The sequence below is a fragment of the Cicer arietinum genome, chromosome 1 (genome assembly GCF_000331145.2).
Source record: "Cicer arietinum cultivar CDC Frontier isolate Library 1 chromosome 1, Cicar.CDCFrontier_v2.0, whole genome shotgun sequence".
NCBI lineage: Eukaryota > Viridiplantae > Streptophyta > Magnoliopsida > Fabales > Fabaceae > Cicer > Cicer arietinum.
In genome coordinates, this window is record NC_021160.2 from 18,317,331 (window position 1) to 18,326,158 (window position 8,828).

At 27.5% G+C, this 8,828-nt stretch overlaps 1 pseudogene; it reads right to left on the bottom strand.

Annotated features, from left to right (window-relative positions):
- Positions 1 to 5,392: 5,392 nt before the first annotated feature.
- LOC101495924 (anthranilate synthase alpha subunit 1, chloroplastic-like) overlaps positions 5,393 to 8,828 on the bottom strand; it is a 7,098-nt pseudogene continuing 3,662 nt past the window's right edge.

Consider the following 8,828-nt stretch of genomic DNA (forward strand, 5'->3'; position numbering starts at 1 on the left):
GGCAATTGGGTTTGGATATTTAAAGGCAAAATAGGGGACTGGTCAGAGAGGGAGTAAATATTTGCATGTTTTAGTTAGCTGGGCAGGTGAGGGAATTAAAGGAAACGGGATTCTCTCCCCCAACACAAAAATAAATTAATTGCATAATAAATTTGGATATAAAATTCGAATAAATATTAAGCACTCCATTTATTTTTTTTTTTGCATAATAAATTTGGATATAAAATTCGAATAAATATTAAGCACTCCATTTATTTTTTTTTTTTTTTTTCACCGGCAGGTTTTCAATATAAAATGGTAACTGTCTAAGATTTGATGTGAAAAAATTGAGTTAAAATAAATTTTATTAATTAATGTTTAAAATATGTTAAAAATAATAATTTAAATTTTATTTTTCTATTAATTTAAAATTTACCAATCTATATATTTTTTAAATTAAAATAAATGAATAAATTATTTACTTTAAAATATTAATTATTTACTGTAAATTATTATTTATTAAAATTATTTTAAATTTTAACTTATATAAATAAATAAATTATTTATTGCCATTATTTTATTTTTAAAATTATCTATTTTAAATTATAATAAATAAATTATAAAGAGTAAAAAAATATTTTCGTTACAATAGTAAGGGTATAATTAGAAGAAAATTGATAAGTTATAAGTTTATAAGACTTGAATTAGCTTATAGAAAAATGTTATAAACTATAAGCTCGTTTTTTCGTCTTACTAAAAAAGCATATAACTACAAGGGTTAATCATGCGTATGCATATAATATAAAGAGTATATTATATAAATAGCAAATAAAGGATTCTAACTTGAGAGAAAATTACAATTCAATCTTATCTCAATTCAAGTGTATAACATAAATTGCTTGATTTACATCAATTTCTAATAACTCTCGTTAGAAAAGATTTTTCATTCAATCTTTCTTTTGATGTGTTCAAAGTTTTTTAAAATCTTTTTTTAACATTGTTTTTTCCTTTTATTCTTTTCAAATTATCAAATATTAGATGATTAATTTTGGGTAATTTTGGGCCATTTGTCTTTGAATAATCATTTGATCATGGATGATGAAGGGCATCATCATATTCATTAGTTTCGAAATGTTTCTTTTAAATATTGAAGAATATATATATTCGTTGAGAATAGAGTCATTGGACATCTTGACACGTTGCAATAGTACATTGAACTGTTGAAAGATATGTATTATCTATAATATTATTTCACGTTATTTTGTACTTACAGAAGATTGACAACACTCTTATCTTAATGCTTTGATTCTAGGAATGTTCATTTTCTAGTGTCACATCACATATACTATTTATCAAAGTATCAAAATTCTTTCTTACATGAATAATAATTTTTATTTGACTTCAATATTGACTTGTTGACAAAGAGACATTGACTTCTTTAGATGATAGTTTTACTAGAGAAACAATTTTTTCAAACGTTTCAGAGCCATTGACTTCTTCAGAGAATCATTGATCGTTGACTTTTGCAGAAACTTCTTTCATTTGAGAATTGTGTGTTTTAAATATCACAAACTTTTTTCTTAGAATCTTGCTCTTGACTTGACTTTTGCCGAAAAAAATAATCATAGTAGCACTCTTTTTCTTAGTGATGAGAGGAACACGTGATGACTGTTTTCCATTGTCTTATAAACTTTCACTTAGACTATAAGTCATCATATACTCATTGCAAAACTCTTGTTAACATTACTTAAGTGAATAATATATTCCAATCAAATGCATATTCACTTTATAACATTATTCATCTTCTTAATTTTATATATTATGAATTACTCTATTAGTAAACATAATTAATTATTTATTAGATAATAACATTTTTTGTGTTTATTCAATTAAAATATATTTAGATTATTATTTCTATTTACTCATAATTCATGCAACCTTAAAATAGATAGTCATTATTATATATAATTTACCTTCTAACTTAATATGCACACTCAAAAAACATAGTTATGAGATAATTGTTCTATTTTTTTTTCTTCTTATCATTAAAACATCATAATGATCTTAGTTAAATAAATTTTGCATTTACAGAGATAAATTTGTGAAGTGTTAAAATTATATTGAGAGATAATTTTGTGAAGTATTAAAATTATATTGAGAAGTTTCGAACTGGATTCTAGATTAAGGGTGAACTTTTTCAAAAGCAAATTATATGGTCTGAACTTGAAAGATAGTTTCTTAGCAGCTACCTCAAGTTTCCTTTCGTGCACTAAAGACAAGTATCCCTTTGTTTCTCGGTTACCATGGGTGTTAATTCTAGAAGATCATCAATTTGGACTTCGATGGTGGATTTTTTGAAAAGGAGACTATTTTGGTGAAATGAAAGACATTATCTATTGGTACAAAGGTGATTTTAATATATTTGGTTTTAAGCGGTTTACCATTATTTTATTTTATTTTTTCTATAAATCTCTAAAAAAAGTTTCTTAATGAAATCATTCAATTGCAAATAAGGTTCCTTTCGCAAGGAGGCTATGAAAAGCGGAAAATAAATTGGATAAGTTGGAACAAGGATTATTTATCTAAATATGTAATTTAAATTAACTCAAGATCAATATTAATTGAAATAAAATGTTCAGAATGTTCTAGATATGTTAGAAGTAAATAAAATAAATTAATTTATCATGAAGTGTGATTTGTTTTAATTTTGTCCTTAAAACGAAATAACTAGAATAATCTTGATAAATCAAAAAGATCTTTTGATAAATTAAAATGATATATTTTAATAAACTAGAATGATATTTGAAAAAATCAGAATGTTCTTGTGATCAATCTGGAGATTAATTTGCATAACCTTCTGCATGTTTGTTTTTGCAAGTAGACTTTCAAGTTTTAACTTTTAATTGCTCATTAAATGTTGGAGAGCTCATATGCGAAATGCTAACAAATTTATTGCACGTTGCCTTTCGAAAAAGATTCTTATTGTTGATTTTTCTTTAATATATATAGCAATCAAAATATTCTAGTTAATGTTCTTCCATCATTATTTTGTTAAAGTAGTACTTCATACAATTTCTCTTGGTGTTGTTCATGTTTTGTCTTGTTCATCAAGTATCACTAATATACTTTAATATAAGTATGAATGTATTGGACATTATCATCATGAAAATGCTATCTAGAAATATACAATAATCATTCTCTTGAAAGATTGATATATGATATATTTCTTTTGTAATTATTTTATTATTGAGTAGATACTTATGCACTTGTTGATGTGAATGACTTCTTGTTTGTCCTCTTATGCAATTCATACTCATTAAATAAAACTCAAGTGCAATCATTAGTAGATCATAAAATTTGCTGTCATTAAAACATATATAAAAAATGTTTTTACCTCAACATGCATTCTTGAGTAAGGGGAGGTGGAGGTGTGTCACATATACTAGTGCTATTTTGGAATGTTTTATGGCTACGAGACCATGCTTTATAAACACAGTTTCCGCATCTATTCTTATTGTTTAGTGCAGATGAAATGGTTCAATAGCAAACATGGAAGCTTGAGTTAATAAAAAAAATGTATATGGAATTTTAAGAGGGTAACAACTTTAATTTAAGTCAGAAATTGAAGGTACCTCACTTAATCCTCGTAAAAGTGATGGTGTAAATTGGATACCAAAACTGCAACAAGGATTTTCGATAAAATCTTGTTATTTGGAATTGTCACATTTGTGTTTAGATGTTGATTTTGATATCAACTTTTTGCTTGCTGCCAAATGACTTTTGCCCTCAAAGATTACTTCAAAAGTGTGTGTAATTGGTTGAAAAATTGCAACTAGAGTTGATCTTTGAAAAAGAGGTGTGATTAGAGACATTCATCAACAATGTGGTGTGTTATGTTTTGAAGGTGTAGTGTTTAGAGACAATTGTCAATGAGCTTGATTAGTTTTTAGAGGGATAGTGTCGTGAATCTCGTGATGAGGTGGAATTTTTTTTACTTTCAACGCTTTGGTGAAAGGAAAAAAAAAAAAAGCAAACAAAATTTGTCATGTAGTTTGGTTGGCTACTACGTGGTGCATTTGGTATGAACAAAATAATATTTGTTCAAAGAAAAAGTGATTAATTTGATGGAGGTGGTAGATAACATCAAAAGGATGTCTTGGTTATGGTTCATTAGTTGGGAAAGTAGTGGTATATAAAAACATTTTTTTTTCTTCATATTGATGGAAGAGTCCCTTATCTTGTCTTTATATATAGTGTGTGTTTTTATATCTTTTGTAATGAGTTTAGAGTACCTCTTATTATCTCATCAATAAATTTTGTTTATAAAAAAAAGAGTTACTTCAAATTTTAATCACCAGAACAAAATGTGTAAATGACTTGAAAATTTTATAAGTATCACATGACATCGTATGAACTACTTGATAGTAGTTATAAAACATAAAATGAGTTTTCTTATAAAGTTAGTATTGAAGATGCTATTAAGGAAATGGGTTTTCTTATAAAGTTAGTATGAAGATGCTCTTTAAGGACAAAGATAGTATGTATTATTTTTAGAAATTAAGGTAATGCATGTTGGAAAAATATTAAAAGAATTACTTATCACTACAAAAAAATTGACTTATCGTGACACACAAAGTTTGTCACTAAAAGTAAAAATTTGTAGGTAAAAATCGATAATACTTTGAGTGACACTCAAATTTAGTGTCAACTTTAAAGGGGCGTCCTGCTACACTTTGAGGACTGTCACTACATATTCTGAGGATTGTCACTACATGTTTTGAGGATTGTCACTACAAGTTTTTGATTTCTACCTACAATAGTGACTGCCACTAAAAACATGATAAATATAAATAAAGAATTGGTCTATTCCTACGGTATTTTCTGTCACTAAAACCTAAGAAAATATATATAAAGAATTGGTCTATTTCTACGGTATTGTCTGTCACTAAAACGTATTATTATTTATTAAATTAAATTTATTTTATCTCCCTACTAATTATAACTCGAAATTATTAATACCAGTGAATTAAATTTAAAATTTTAATTTATTTTTATTTTAATTTATTAATACCATTGAAATATACAATAAAATATAATTTAATTTTACTAATTCTATTAAATAGTTACTATTTAATAGAATCATTACAGATTTATAATAATTAATTGAGAAATACATGAAGAGTATGTACTATTGATAGTTGATACTTGAGAGACATGGAGGACCCAAACCATTTCTACTAAATAATTACTACTATCTAAGTTTGTTGTAATTGCATTTTATTTCCCATTCAGAATAATATAGTCATTCAACAATTTTAATGGCAGTGCTGAAACTGAATTTTGGTTTGACCTGATAATAGTTCTTATCATATTTATCAACAAATTTTGTTTTGACCTAATAATAGTTCTTATCCTATTTATCAACAAATGCAGACTCTGCCAAGTCGATGGATCGAGAAAGAGCAACAACTTTGTTTTGACACTCTTGGTGCTCATCCACATGGTGGTTGTCAGCAACTATACCATCACCAGATTGAAGGTATGCAACGCAATCCACTTGTGTCGTTGGTTTAGGTCTTTGTATGAGTACATTGTGTCGCACCTTGTTCCGGTTGGAAATGCTATTGTCCTCATAGCTAGAGCAATGTCCATGTCGCTTGAGAAAGAAATGTATCCAAATCCTCTGCTATAAGGCCCTCGCATTGCCACCTCCAATTCGTCGATTAATTGCATGGCCCTCACCTGCATTTACTGGTTATTGCATAAGAATGAAGCTGAAGATTGAAATGGACAGTAAAATATATATATTTAAGGACAAAAAGGAGTAAAGAAACTTATGAACCTTTGGTGCTCCGTTGACAGTTCCAACAGGCAACGCAGCGGGAAGGGCGTCCCGACAGGTCAAATGGTCTCGCAGCTCTCCCGTAACCTTTAAATATTATATGGAATTAAATATTATCTAGTATGCTGAATTTATTTGATAAATATTTTCTTATCTAAAAAGAAAAGATTATCACCGTTGAGCTTATGTGCAAGACATAGGAATATCTTTCAACATTCATAAGCTTCTCAACTTTAACAGATCCACTTGTTGAGACCTATAAGCATAATTTTTGTTAAGAGTGCAATATTTCTTTAAATATAGAAAATAATTGCGTAAACTATTGCATAAGAACATAATGTAACTGGGTTAAAGTGAAAGTATATGACAAACCTTTCCAATGTCGTTGTGTCCAAATCAGCCAGAGCATTACATGCTCTGCACATTGCTTTTCATCTTTCAGGAGCTGCGCTGATAACTTTTCATCTTCTTCTAGAGTCTTTCCCCTTTTACATGTCCCAGCCAATGGACGGTTCACAATCTTCTTCTGTTCACGACAAGATCATGATAACTATCCACTTCTAATATTTTTTCCATTAAGATTTCTGATAAACATTCAAGTGACCAAGTAAGAAGTATCAATTAATTTAAAAATCTAATCTAACTATGTACGAAAAGATCTTAATACGCGTAAGAATATCTGAATTAGAAGCAACCAAAATACATCCCCTAGCCTGTTTACAAAAAACATGATCATCATCAAAACATGAAAGAGATGAACATTGACTTTACCAAATGAAGTATTTTTATATGTTATATAGAAATAAACCTGCAAATAAGTCATTTATGGACTTGGAGTCACAACTCTCAATGCTCTATAGACTTCAAATGGATCAGCGAATGTTCTTCGTTCAAATCTTTGAGTTAATACAGTCTAGAAAATATCTCCTGCTTTGATATGTTCTTTTGCCTGAAGGACTGCCTCCTTGTATGCATCAAATGTCATGTTTGGTTCCTTTAAAGGAGTACCAAAATGACAAGTTTGCAAATCCACAGAGTCGGGAGCATATTTAATTGAATGTGCAAACTGTCAATGGTTTTGCAATTTGGGGAAATGGTTGAAGACTGCAAAAGTACTAGCCGATAACGACTAACAAACTCCAATTTGTTTTGGTACTCATAATAACTAATGAATGAAAGAAAGCTTAAAAAAAATCAGTATAAAATGTATTACCAACCAAGACAAGCAAAACCAGCAACTGATGAAGCCAATTTAGCTGCAGTGGGGAAGTTGTTGGACGGACGTTCTTCAGTGTACACTGCAGCTTGGCTTAATGCAAGCAAGATAGTTTGCTCAGCATATCCAATTTGCAACTTTAAGGAATATATAGCACAATAATTAATCATTTCACTAAGTATGTTATCATAATCACTCCAAATAACTTCACTAATGAAACAATATCATTTCCAATGAAAATAAAATAACCTAATCTCAACAATCAAACATCTAATGCAATGAGATAACACAACATCTCTTATAACGGTATGTGAAGAAGGAGTGACGATTTGAGACTTGATCTGTTTTTCTTCAATTTACTGTTTAAGTAAACCAGTTTCGTATCAGTCTCACATCTTTCAATGATGTTAATTTTGAAGCTGTTGTTTCTATTACAAGAATACTTTGGTTCTTGTATACACAAGGAGTGCAATTGAAGAACTGGATCTGGGAACAATAACACCACACCATCTTTGTCTGTTTACAAAATCATGTAGCCTTAATAGATATCTTAAAGGAGACAATACAAATACTTCCACAACATTATTTAATTTCCTTAATTCAATTATCTTACAATATAAAAAAGTTCAGCTGTCTATGAAGTGCTAGTTTAATGTACTAAAAGCTTAATGATCATTAATATAATTATTATTATTAATAATTTCCGTTTCTCAATTTTTTTTTAAATTTAATTTGGTTCATACTTACAATTGTTAGAAAAAGCTTCAAGGTTTAAAGAATACCGAACAAAGCAGAAGCTTCAGTGTGTGTAAGCATTGCAGATAATCCTCTCACTTTCTTCACTGCAAAAATTAATTAAGTTCAATTAATTTAAATATTGATTAATATAATTTATGGATAAAAATGATTGGTGTAAAGTATGATGACGATGTTAAATTCTTCTTTCAGAACTAAAGCTTGCATTGAATGAATTTTGAATGAACTTGTCACATATTTCAAGAAGCCTTCTGGTATTTACAAATATGAAATATCCAAATGAATTTTTAGCAAGCCAGATTCACAACATCATATTTAAGGGAGGTAGACTACTCAAGAATTCTACATTTTATTTCTATTTCTGTTATAATTTCAAATTATGATAATAACTACGAAATATGAAACTAATCTTAAAAAATAATGTAAGATACTCTATGATAAAAAATTAATCCTAATACAATAGATAATATAAGATGATTTGCAATAATACTAAGATATTATAAGGTATTTTTATATCTGCTAATACTTCCTTAAACTTTAAAATATTGTTTAATAAGATTTCTTTGATAAAGTAATTATTTTTAAAAAATTAAACCTCAAAATTCAGATAATAAAACTAAGTGGTCTTTTAGAGATAAAGATAAAAATAAAAATATCACAAAAAAAAGGATAAAATATATCACCACGGATGTGTCATTGAAAGATAATTGTCATCTAGTTCTTTAACAATAAAGTATGTATCAAATCATTGTGATATTTCAAAATCAGATAGCTATACTAATTTCTTAAAATATATCATATGTCATTGAAAGATAATTGTCATCAAGTTAGTTGTATAACATTAAAGTCTGGTATCATATCACTGTGATATTTCAAAAGCAAATAACTAAATTCATTTTATTCAATAAAAAAATCATTTTTTAAAATTATTATTATTGTTATTTTTATTATTATTATTATTATTATTATTATTATTATTATTATTATTATTATTATTATTATTATTATTATTATTATTATTATTATTATTATTAT